Source organism: Quercus robur, chromosome 6 (assembly GCF_932294415.1).
Source record: "Quercus robur chromosome 6, dhQueRobu3.1, whole genome shotgun sequence".
NCBI lineage: Eukaryota > Viridiplantae > Streptophyta > Magnoliopsida > Fagales > Fagaceae > Quercus > Quercus robur.
This window is the reverse complement of record NC_065539.1, coordinates 46,852,152-46,865,961: the sequence shown is the minus strand read 5'-3', so window position 1 is coordinate 46,865,961 and position 13,810 is coordinate 46,852,152. Positions and strand designations below refer to the sequence as shown.

The 13,810-nt window shown below is 32.3% G+C and overlaps 1 long non-coding RNA gene across 1 annotated transcript; it reads left to right on the top strand.

Moving 5' to 3' along the window:
* Positions 1–11,270: 11,270 nt before the first annotated feature.
* Positions 11,271–13,357, top strand: LOC126689091 (uncharacterized). Its single transcript, XR_007644420.1, has 2 exons — positions 11,271–11,403; positions 13,012–13,357. It is a non-coding gene; the product is annotated as an uncharacterized LOC126689091 (long non-coding RNA).
* Positions 13,358–13,810: the final 453 nt, after the last annotated feature.

Below are 13,810 nucleotides of genomic sequence, written 5' to 3'. Positions count from 1 at the left end.
GAAACCTAAGGAATAATACCTAAGTACTGTATCTAAGTTTTGTTCATATTTAAACTTAAAGTACACTTTTAGCGTTAATTAAGGTTATTTTAATTTAACATTTTTAACCAATTAGAATTTATTTTATGAAATAGTTAATTAGGTTACCAACAAAAATGAACAAAGAAACCAATATTGAAACATAGTTAAAAAAATTGTAAGGACTAAAATTGATCCTTAGCCCACAAGAAATGAGTGGTGGCCCAATAAGCTCATAACAATAGATTTGTTAAAGAGTGGATTTTACAGGTGAAGACTTAATGGATCAAGTGTGTGCCATAGTAGATTAAACTAGCGTTAGAATGATTGAGAAGTAAAACTTGAAAAGAAAAGTATTCCTTGATAAATTCCGAAGAAGGTTTGTTCTTAGATATATTCCGACTTTTTCCAAATACACAGATGTTCTAAATACACAGAGTTCTTTTCCTTTCTTCTCTCCTAGATCAGATACCCCCTCTATCAAGGAGTCCCTCCCCTTATATATTTTTTCCCCTTGCTTCCATCCTATCCTTCCACTTATTGATCAAATAGGTGATCTCTTGGATGCTTATTTCATCAGAACCTTCTTGAAGCCTCTGTGTGTAGCTGTAAGGCTGAATATCACTGTTCATGCATCACTTCCATATAAATGTGGCCAATTGGTTAGGTGCAGAGCATTCAATATGGTGGTAGCAATCTTCTTCTCAGATATTTCTTAGTTCACTGTTAACTCTTCTCTTTGAAACTGATCCTCCCAAGTATGGTTTCCTCTTGCACGGTATTCGCTGGGTGGTTGGGCTCTAGACTCTCACACTGCTTTTCGAGGAAGTGTGGCTCCTCGGGAGACATCAATTGTTCATTGTTATCGGCCCTTGTCCTCGGTCCACTAACCCACTTGCCCTTCTTACTGCTTGACCGTCCTCGAATTCCTTGATATCCTCGGGCATGGCCCATGGCCCGATACCCATACTCAGTTCTCTTATCTCCACAAAAATAATGGGCCAAAATGAAATTTTTTGAAATGCAATGAAAAAATGAAAACAACCTCATATTTTAAGGGGGGAAAAATATTCTTTAATTTTTAAAATTTCTTGAAGATGGTGGCGGTGATGATGTGGATGTGTAGGTTAAAAAAAAAAAAAATTATATTATAGGTAATTAAAATAAGATACATAGTTTTATGATTTAATTAAATAGGTGGACATGTGACATGTTTATATTTTTGAGCATAGAATGGAGCATAAAAAGTGGTAAAAAAGAGCTGGATTCATCATTCAAGTCAAACGTTGTTCAAATATTACAAAGTTTTGATATGCTCAAAAGATAAAAGGTTGATCATATGTAACATGTTGCTCATATTTTTTGTACCATAAATGATATTTGAGTAAGTCATGTTTAATGGAAAGTAGAGTTTTGAATCTTCAAAGCATATACAAATTCTACTTAATTTGAATTTGAAATAAGTGAAATATAATGGTTTAAAGTTGACATTGTTGTTTTGGTTGTCCCTAATATATTCTTATATAGTCCAGCAAGTAGAACACATAATAGGACTTAAATTGATGACGTAATGGGCTTGATTGACAAATCTCACAATTTTCGTTTGATCTAGATTAATTTTCAATCTATCCAATAGTTTCGACACTGCTTTGATCAATTGAAGAGCCGTCGAAATTCCAAAGGCTTGCCTTTCTTTAAACTGAACTTAGATCTTCATCTTGGACTTGAAAAAAACCAATTTGGACTTAATAAAACTCTTTTTTTTTTTTTTTTGCATGAGTTGCCAATACACTTAATCTATTATAAACCTAACATTAATATCAACATCTAATACCCTAAGACTTCTATATAATTTAATATTGATGCATTTAATTAGTATCAACATATTACTCCCTAATAACTTGCTTATAAATACAAACTAGTTGCTAACCCGTGCAATGCACGGGAAAGTTCTTAGAAATGCTAAATATTTTTTTAATCAAATTAAATGCATTTTTTGTTGGGTTGAGAGAAATTTAGTTAACTTGAATGAATCTTTTTGCTTTGGATTTTAAGAAATAACTCACACAAAAAGGAATGTACAAATTTCATTAGGATTTGAGTTGGTCAACCAAGGTAGGTGTGTGTGTAGGGATGGCAATTTTTCCCCGCCTCGCTTAACCCGCCCCTCCCCGTTTCGCCCCGCGCGAGTTTTCCCCACCCTGCAAAGGCGATAGGGCGGGGATGGGGCAAGATTTTAGCCCCGCACCATGGGGCGAGGCGGGGATGGGTTTAGGCCTTTTAGACCCACCCCCCCCCCCCCCGCCCCTACCCCTCCCCACCCCATCCTGCGTTACTAAAGGTTATAATTGTAAATTTTTCATACCCTAAAACTTTACTATTTAAACAAACATATTAATATTAGCATATTTTATTCTACCCAATGTGATTCTCTGCCTTTATTTTGTTATGTGTTATACTATGAGATTTTTATTTTTTATTTTTTTTAATGATTGTCTTGTTAAACACTTGGATATATTATTCAATTTTTTCTAAAAATTTATTTGATTTGATGGGATAAATTTAGTTGTAATTTCAAGTATATTTTTATTAATGAAATAGGTTTCATTAAAAAAAATTGTACTAGTTGTAGGGTAAATTAACAAAAAGTAAAGTTTTATGGGGTGGGGTGGGGCGGGGCTTCATGGGGCCCCAAGGGGCAAGGATGGGGTGAGAAAGTATTCCCCGTCATGCGGGGCGGGGCGGGGCGGGGCGGGGACGAAGACCCCATCCTTTGGCCCCGCCCCGCCCCATTGCCATCCCTATGTATATATATATATATATATATATATATATAGTGACCTTGTCAAATATTTCTTAATTTTCCAACAAAGCAAATTATTGCTCATTTGAAACAATTTACAATGTTCATTCTAGGCAGAAGCTTACATACTTTTTGTTGTTGTGATTTACAATTTGAGTAGATGAAAAATAATATGATGTCCTATCATTGGTTATTGCCATCACAACAAAAAGGGTAAAATTTCAAATCAAAATATTACATATCACATTTAAAAGAAACACTAACAGAAAGTAAAATATATGACATGCATTAATAACAAATGATCATAATATTCAAAGAGTTTTGTAAATCAACAATGAAATCTTATTAAAAATAAAACCTTCTTCATAAGACTTGTATAAGTTATCATATTAAATATGAGAAAACAGGTGCAAGCATATTGTTGTTGACTCTACACTGTATCACAAAGAGTATCTCTTGAATTGCTTCATTCTTCTCTCTGCTCTACACTAATGCTCCCCCATCATAAGCTTCCTACCTTGCAAAACCATGCAGACAAAAGCAGAATTCCAGAATTTTCATTTCCTACTTTTGCAGCCCTCAAAAAAAGTTAAGATTCATGATTTTATCAAAATCTTCCATGCCATTATTATTAAAATTCTCAATATATACACCATTAGCATAGATACAAATTGATTCAAAAGTAGCCTTGTTTTAAAAACACCATAATGCAGAAATATCACCAACTAATAAATGTAATATTTGAAGAGAGAAGAATGAAGCAAAATAAAAATAATTAAAATTCACAAATTGAAGATCCAAATATCAAGAACATAGAGGGAGATTGTTGGAAGTAGAATTAACAAACCTAGCATAAATTGTTAAGATTTTAGACTTGATTGGAAAGGAAGTAACTCTAAAAGTTTTAGCTCGCCAAACTTTCTTGCGTTGTTTTATACCTCCTGGAGCAAGGATAACAAGAGAGTTACAAGATGAGCGGATAACAGACCAAACAAATCAGCCCGTATATCAATCACCAATAACACACCCAAAATGATAAAAATCTAAATAGATTAAAATGTTAGATTGAGAAAGAACTTAACTGTTTATTTATAACTGCCAAAAAAGTTTAAGGATTTCCAAAATTACTAAAGTTTGTCAGGGTTAACAAATTTTATACACTTATGGGACTCTAATTCTTTTCAATCCAGTCAAAGAATAAGATAAACAAACAATAAGAATAGAAAGATATAATGCCTGTTTTCAAAGTTTTCAAGGGTTTTAACTAATTTCTCATACTTATATTCCTTTATCTCCACCTCTACCTCTACTTTCTCCACCACTCCGGCACCTTTTAAAATGCCAAAATAACCCAACGACATCGTTTAATGCAATATTTTTTAAATTAAAGCATGGACACAATAAAAATGAGTGAAAAAGATCATAAATTTATGCAAACATTCAAAAATTTGGGAATTTAGATTTAGATTTTGTAATAAGAACAAAACAGTCAGGTATATTATCTTAAAGGTGCTGTCTAACACAGAACAGATTGGGTTGCTGAGCTATTTGGTTTTTCCTTTCTTTCGCACTAACAAAAAGTAGTATTGTTTATGAGAAAAGTTTGAGTTGAAGCCAAGAGAAGAATTTTATAGATACAAAATATTCAAGGGCAGGTTGTATGATTGAAGACAAATATTTTACCTTCCAACCATTTAAAAGAAATATTTTACCTTCTCACAATGAATTATTGGAAAAACAACTAAAAACAAATATAATGAGTATAACAATCGCAATAAACAATATGTTCCAACCGTTTAAAAAAAATATTTCTTTTATTTTGTATAACAACTCAGCTGAGTTAAATATACTTTTAAAAAAAATTTTAAAATGAAAATAGTCTAAAAACAAAAGAGTCAGGTTTTTTTTTTTTTTTTTTTTTTTTTTTTTTTTTTTTTTGTTTCTCTTTTGTGTATTAGTAGCAAAGCAGTAAATGATCTGATTAATGGTTTTATATTGACTATTTATATATAAATTTTATGCAACAGGAACTTTTTTAAAATTTTTTTTACAGAAATTGTTAACAAACCTTGAGTCGATGCAGTTAAGTATGCAACTCTTTATCCAAAAATGAAAGTAGAACCTGCAAAATAAGTATTTTTTTTATTTTTTAATTAAAATAATTTGTAAAAAACAAAATAACAAAGATCAATAATAGTGCAGTAAATGACCACCTAAATCAAGTTAATACCTACTCACAAAAACAACAACGAGAGAATTAACACCTACATTCTTTGCAACTCCAAGCACACAAAAAAGAAAGTAACATAATATATATTTCTAAACCTAGACATGGATCAATGTATGTTTGTCTATGTGTGGTACCAAAATGTTCAGTTTCTCAGAAAAAAGAGGTACTGGCTTTGCAATCTTTAATAGTCGTAAACTGATTCACATGCTCAGGTGCATTATGATTATAGAGGTACAGAACTACAAAGATTGCAATCTTTAGGAGGCAGCAAACAAATGTGCAAGATCTGGAAGACAGCATCGAAAACAGATCATTCTAAGCTTTAGTAGTTGGAAACAAATTCACATGCTCAGTAGCCAATGCAATATTAGAACTAAAATCAAAAGTCATATCAAGCATAATTTAACATGAAATAAAAATTGCAAAGTAAAAACAACATTAGAAATTAAGCTACCATAAACAAAAATGTAATCAAAAGAAATCATAATACCATCACTTAACTGGGAAGAAGCCAAAGTTTGAAAAACCCCACTAAAGTATTCAATTTGTACCATAAGAAGACATAGAAACAATAAATATATTAGTAAGTATATGAAAAATTGATAATCACAATCAAATTCAAAAATCAAATGGGAAGACATGTCAATCTCACTGTCCATAAGACTGTTTTTGAAAAGAGAAATGCATGTTTTAATTTACTGTGTAGTTTTAGAGAGACAAAAAAGAAAAAAAAAGTTCTTAACAATATCTGAGTACCTTAAACAATCATATATTATGAACATTCTCTGTTAACAAAAATAATTTTTCTTTCAAAAAATCACATGCCCAAACATAAGCCTAAATTTTGATAAATCCAAACATAAGCCTAAATTAAAACAAATTCAAATAAAAAACGATATTAAAAACTCCAACAACCTGAAATTGAAACAAACCCCAGCAGCAACCCAAAATAAATTAATTAAACAAACTCCAGCAACAACCCATAACTATCCACAACACACAGCTCATACATATCACTGAAAATTCTAAAACCACAATCTACGTCAATATGAATTAATTTTTCAGCCAAAATAAATATCATCAGGCCGACTCTTAGGCCTTTCAAAAACACAGAAAAAAAAAAAAAAACCATTAGAGGAATATAATTGAAGACATATAATTAAAACATATAATTTGAAATCCCTAAATCGATAGAAAACCTAATTGAAGACATATAATTAAAACATAACTTTGAGGCTTTGTTCCATTTAAACCAATTTCAATTTGAATTTTAACCCATATCAATCAAATAAAATTGAAACTTGAAAAAGATCAGATTGGAATTCTTCATACCTAAAAAATCGTCCAACATCAGAAACGGAAAAGGATCCAAATTCTTCAAGTCTATCTTGAAAATCAAATGCCCAGAAAGGGGGCCAAAAAATAATCAATGCCTGGATGATAAAAACTCAAGAAAAAAAAACCATGAATCAAAATTGACATCAACCAGAGGAGTTGTGGCTGAGAAAAGGAGGGAGCTGCAACTGATATAACTAAACTAAAATTCAAAAAAAGCTAAGAAATCCAAACTATTCTAAGTCTGAACTTGAAACAATCAAAACATAAAACATCAACTATGTCAAAGAATAAGAAATCGTTCAATGATATTAAAACTCCAAGCATAAAAGCATATTTAAAACAGCAACCATATATTTGCTGTAACTATTAAACATACACAGGGGAAATAAAAAAAATACTATATTATTAGATAGATAAATATTTATAAGGTTAAAATAAGATATTAAAACTCCAAGAATAAAAGCAGATTTAAAACAGCAAATGAATACCAAACATAACTTTTAGAAGAGAGCATTAAATGATCATTAGATTCATGGATTAAAATTTGATTTTGCAGAAGTTCAAAATAACTCACTTAAGAAGACTTTTTGTTGCAATGCAAGTACAATGATGGATAAGAAACTAAAGTGATTACAATCCTCAAGAGACTAGTTTTCAATTTCTAAGTCTAACTCATATTCCAATGCTATTGATTCAAAATAACTTGATTCAAAACAAACTAACTTGAAGTGAACTATTCCTAAATAGACTAACTCAAAGTGCACTTAATCAAAGTAAACTACATCAAAGAGAGACATATAATTCAATATGAACAATGTAATGAATAACTAACCTCAACGTACTCCACACCAATTTCGCTAAGATTATCAGGAAGCAAGCTGATAACTCCACCTCGCTTAGTTTCCACTAGACAAATTCAAAACCATAGCTCAGTTTCCACACAAAAAAAAAATTCAAATGGATTATCACCATTTTAATATCTATTCAAATTGATTATCTAAGTGTGTGCACAAACTCAATTACAGATACAAAGAGAAACACAGCTAAAACTACGATTCAATCAACTCTAGAATACAAAACAGAAATCAATGAAGCTGGGGTAAAAATTTCCGAAAGGTTGGCTACATGGGTTTGCAAAGATACAAAGAGAAACACAACTAAAACTACAATTCCATCAACTCTAGAATACAAAATAGGCTGGGGTAAAAAATAAATAAGCTGTATGCTAAAACTGATATAACTAAACTAAAATAGTTAGAAATTAGATGTATATAGATTATCACAGAGGTAAACGAATACCATACCTTTAACCCTGATTCGAATGGAGGAAAAGAATTATGAGAAAGGCAATAGCAATAAACTTAGAAATTGAATAGCCGTGAAAAAAAAAAAGAAAAGAAGAAGAAGACTAATAAGAATCAACTATTTATAAGATAATAGTTATAGAGTCCTAATAGTTATAGAGTTTGGATTCAAAAAATAAATAAATATATTATAGAGTTCTAATTAAATTTGTTCATTAGATACATTTGGGCCGGTTTCAACGAGTTGGGTTGGGTGTATTGTCGACTAACATAGTTGATGGGCCATGGGCTGGATGAGACCCATGGTGAATGGGGCGTCATTTTTGGGTTGTAGAGGTTGCATGTGGGTGCTCTGAGGAAGAAGATGGGTGGTCTGAGGAAGGAGCTCGACCTCTGTTTGATGTTTGTGGATTTGTGGGTTTGTGGGTATGGTGGGCATGGTGGGTTATTTGTGGCCATGGGGCTGATGAAACCCACGGCAAATGGGGGGCCGTTTCTGGGTTGTAGAGGTTGAATGTGGGTCGTTTGTGGCAAATTGATGGTCTGAGGAAGGAGATTGAGGCTTCGGTTTATGGGTATGGTGGGTCTGATCGAGGAGAAGCTGGTAGAGGACTAAGGAAAAACATGGGGATGATAGACCATTGTGAAAGGGAATGTCAGAGCTTATGTTTTTTTGAGTGTCAGGTTTATTACGTTTTTTTTTTTTTTTTTGGTTTTATTTTTTTGTTTTATTATTATTTTTTTAATATTGTACTAACGTGGAAAATTGTAGGAGTTTCAGAAGTTTCGGTTATATATATATATATATATATATAGATAAGAAATTAAAAAAAAAAAAAAAAAAAACTTAACACCTAAATTGTACAAATTTTGAGTACCTAGTTAAGGCCATGAGCCTTGTATTTTAGCTAACACCTCTTTATGTATTTAATGGGGAATCATCCAAACCTGAACAAATCTAATCTCTTGAAACTTTAATGGTGTTGGTTAGGTTTAGACCCCTACAACGACTTATTACTGATTTTTCTAAGTTAATTTAGTGTTTAAACAAGTTAATTCAAAATCTCAATCACAATGGATAACACAATAGAAAATTAAAAAAAAAAAAAATACTATACACACATATGAAGACATGAAGGTATGGTTAGGTTTCACTCATTGTTTTGGTTATTTACCTCTCATCGACGGAAGAGAGAGGGTGAAGGTATGTGAGAATACAAAGAATTCACTCTAAATTTACAAGAGCCTCTACCTTTGTTCTACCATGATTAGGGTTTATTTTTTGTTAATATAAATGGTTACAAATCAATGGTTAAATGACTATTTTCATATTTGGAAAAATACTAATAAGAAAAATTACTAGGAAGCAAGTCAATTTTAATTCCCTCGCTTGCCATTTTCATACTTTGCTCAACCAAGATATTCACAACAACTTCAACTTTCATCTTTTCTTTTCCCTATTGACTAGATTGAATGCAACTCACAAGAATAAGATACATGGAAATTGATGCAAATACACATTTGAAACTTTTGATATGAAATTTTGCTAACACTAATATAATCCTAATAAATGGAAATACACGTAGCCTTTGCAATAAGAATAACGTGTTTAAGGCTCTCAAAACTGGGAAAAAGGGACATTTGCCCCTAATTTACAAACAATGCAGCAAAATGCCTATATTTTGAAACTATTTAGCAAAATGCCCTTGCTTTTGAAACTTGACTTTAACAAAATTGAGTTTTCTGTAAAACTCGATATCCTCAAAATTGAGTTTTATGCATATTTTTAAGTGAAACCCAACATAAAAAATGTTGAGTTCCACTTAAATTTTCAAAAAAATTCAAGTAGTAAAATATGCATAGAACTCAACATTGCTAAAGTTGAGTTCCACCTGTAAATTAGGGGCATTTTGCTGCATAATTAGTAAATTAGGGGCAAATGCCCATTTTCCCCTTAAAACTTCATAGCTTGGGTTTTAATTAAAGATTTAGGATCTAGAATACTCTGAAACATAAAAAGGATTATAATAATGTGATGATTACCTTAATATGAATAGACCTAGAACACACAACTATTTCGGGAAAAATGGGCTTTTGTTCTTATTTTTTTTAAAATCTAGTGAATTGTCCCTATTATGAAACTATTAAGTACCGTGTCCCTGTTTTGAAACTCGATTTTCTAAAAATCGAGTTTCAATGTAACTCGATTTTATGATTATTGAGTTTTAGGGGGAGAATATAGATGACCTGTTTGTTTTGTTTAGGGGGAGAATATAAAAAACTTTTTGTTGTATCTAACTTAGGGGGAGAGTTAGTTTATTTTTTTATATTCTGTTTCATATTATTGTTTATATGTCTTTCTTTCCACACATGCCGTGATGTGTTTGTTGAGAGTTTCAGGAAAGACAGGTACATTCTGATCAAGACCTTCTACCTCTTCTTGCAACTTCTGGGTTAGGAGTCTTAGATTGGGATTTGTGATGTATTTGGGAATTTTATTGTATATGGGCATTATGTTGTATATGTGTTTTGTCACGGATTGCCAAAGGGGGAGATTGTTAGGTTTTGAATTTGTAATGTTGGCAAACCATGACAAACCATGACAAAAACTAAGTCTCATTAGTTTAGAATGGTTTACATTGAAGCCCAAGACAAAAAACTCAAGTTTGGGATAAAAACAAATGAGTTACAAGCTGGTTGGTTCGATTGATCGAAAAACAAATTTCATTGATCCAAAATTTCAGCAAACGTAAAAAGGCCATAACTTATTCGTTTGAAGTCCAAATTGTGAGCCGTTTTTTCCAGTATTTAAAGGACATTATAAGCTAACCCTAGGTGGGGTTTTGAGAGTTTTTTAGAGAGATTAGAGTGCATCTTGTGCCTCTTTTGTAGATCTAGGGTTTTGTACCTAAAAGCTCTCTTATGTCTTCTACTGGTGTTATTCCTTGAAGAATCTCAAGATCCGGTATTGTAGAAGTTGTTGTCTTCTCTTGTCATCAAAGGTGTTGATGATCTAAACCTTCAAGGGTGGTCTTGGAGTCACAAACAGGAGAGTTTGTGTTACTAAACAGGAGAGTTTGTGTTACTAAACCTTTGAGTGGGATCTCAAAGTCACAAACGGGGGTGTTTGTGTTTTGCAAAGGCCAAAGAAAGAAGGAGTCCGTGGATTTGGAGCTTGCACATGGTTGTGTCAGTAAATTCTACTGGTGGATAACAATAAGAATTCGAGCGTGGGGGCTTGTAAGTCTTATTGTATGAACTTCGATTCTTTTTAGTGGATTTGCTTTTTACCTTGAGGATAGCTAGGTTAAATCCTCCCCAGATTTTTTTACCGGTTTGGTTTTCTTGGGTTATCATATCACTGTGTTATTTATCTTTCCGCTGTTATGCATGATATGATTGTTTGATTGTGATAACCTATACTTGTAATTTGGACTAAGTAATCACTTAGCTAATTACCTAGGTTAATCTGATTGTGGTTTTAAGGGGTCTAAAAACTAACATAAACCTCTCTCACCGTCGCTCAGTCTCACACTCTCTCTGCCAAAATTTGTGTAAAAAGGTCACTCAATCCTCACCATCACTCGCTCCAGTCTCCGCCTCTCCTCGCCGTCGTTTCCGCCCCTACCTTCCTCCAAATCGCCGATCGCGTTTATGACCTCCTCCACGGTAGAGTTAGAATGATATGCTAAGTAGAGAGAGGCGTAATTGTAAGATTTTCATGAAATGATTTGTGTTTGTGTATGTGAATATGAAACTGTTTCACTGTTTACTCTTGATTTTTGCATATGGGTTCAAAATTTCCCATCTTTTCCTTTGGGTTTCTGGGTTCTTTGATTATTGTTGCTTTTTGGGTTTTGGCTAGCATCTGGGTGCTTTTGAATTTGACTTTCATGGAGCAGATGGGTGTGCACCTGGGTATTCTGAGTTTAGGCCTTTTATTAAAAAAAAAAAAAAATCTAGCTTAGGGATACTTGTTTTCTACTTTTATGTTCTTAGACCCTGAGTGGCTGATATGCATATAAAAGACAACATTTTTTTTTTTTTATATAAAATTTTGTTATTCTTTAGATTATTCATGCGTAGCTTTGCATTTATAAAACTATCTTTTTGTTTGTTAAATATGAAAGGTTGTAAGGAACCTATTAGAGTATATATTCAACTTTTATGCTTGTTTTTGTAGTATAATTTAGTAGCAACTGAGTTTTGGAATCACTGTCCATGTATTGGCTTTTGCAGTTGTAGTTTAGATTTTAAAGAAATGACGTGGACCCATATATATTGAAGTAAGTACGATCTGAGTCTGTCGCTTGGGATATGAGTTTTGCTGAAGCTCATTTCCACTAGTCCTCTGATTCATTATGGAATCACAGCCCAACTAAATAACCAAACACTTAAAAGGGATGCATTCTTAAATAAGTAAGTTGCGAGTTGAGCAAGATAAAACTTTAGTTAGTCTTCTTAATGCTTGTATTCTTTATCGGAAATGGAGACTTTGGTTATCTAGGAAGATTATTGTTTGTTCATGTTTGAAGATAAATAGTATAATGAGTTACCAAAGACATAACTCTAGTAATTTCTCAACAAAAAAAGAAAGAAAGACATAACTCTAGTACTTTTTGCAAGTGAAATTGGATGCATGTAATGTTAATAGATGTTTTAGCATATCTTCACATTAAGCTAGCATCAGTTTTGTTGTGTAATTACAGAGTATTAGTTAAGGTATGGTTCAGATTGGAGCATTGAATTAATATATGTATCTTGTTCGGATGGTGTTAGACTACAAATGATACAGTCCATTTCAAGCACCTTAAGATGCTAATTAATTGTGTTGCTCCATTTCTTTTCTCGTTGCTGTCTTTGGATTGATTTATTTTTCAACCTATTTGCTCCATTCTCTCACTGTTTCTCTTAACAGAATCTTATTGAGATGGTTATGGAAGTGACATTTCTTGAAAATAGTCGAATAATTCCTTCTATTAATATCAATATTTATGGGAATTGCAATAGATACAAAGTATCATATTTGGCTAGATTCTGCTTTCTATTTGAATTCTAGCTTCTTCTCTTAAGAAGTTCTAGAAAGATAAGAACAAAGGAGGAAAAAAGAAAAAAGAGTATATTGTTAGTTAGTATTAGTTGAACTCCCCAATCCCTTACATTTCTTGATTTTGAATGTTCTGTTACTTTATTATGCCTTATAATCTATTAATAGCTGCAACAACTTTACTTGCTTATCTTCCTAGCACTTGTTATATGCTTACTTTTTTCTAACCAGGGCATTTCTTTTCTTGCATGTTGAAATAACATGGCATCAGCTAGGGAATTTCATTAACATAGAGCCCTTGGAATAGTATAACAACAAGATTTTCTCTTGCTGAGCAGCAAAAATGGCTTTGGCTTCTTTTGTAAAAGTGGTTCTAGGCTCAATTGCTTTTGCAATCTTCTGGGTATTGGCGGTTTTCCCAGCTGTTCCTTATTTGTAAAAGTGGTTCTAGGCTCAATTTTTTTTTAATTCTTATATGTTTTAAAAATGTGAGATGATGAGATTTCTTATATGGTGAAGGAGCTATTTGTCAACTCAAAGTTATAAACTTCTTATGCTTTCTTCTCTTATTTGCAATCTTTATGTTTTGATATATGAATGCGTTTTAAGATTGGTTAGTTTTTATGTTATAATGTTTTGAATTAAAAAAAAAAATTAAATGGGTTTTGGGTTTCGGGTAGGGTATGGATATCCATGGATAATATGTTCGGATAAGATTCGGGTATGGATATTAACAGGTATTGATAATCGGGTATCCATGGGTAAACTTTTCGGGTCGGATATGGGTATACCCGATCCATACCCTACCCATGGCCATCCATTCATAGTACACACAAAATGTTCCTCACTGTTGAAGTTATGTACTCTTCAAATGATTCTCGGTACTTATCGTAGAGCTGTTGGGAATAATCATGAGGAGGCTTCTGTGTACACATGTTATAGATGGTTCCGTACATTAAAAAAAAAAAATCAAGCAAAACAAACAATATCACAATCATTTTCATCAAACTCAAAACTTTGAAACACATACAATTAACAAAAAATAAATGAAGCAACTAAAAGCAAAATGG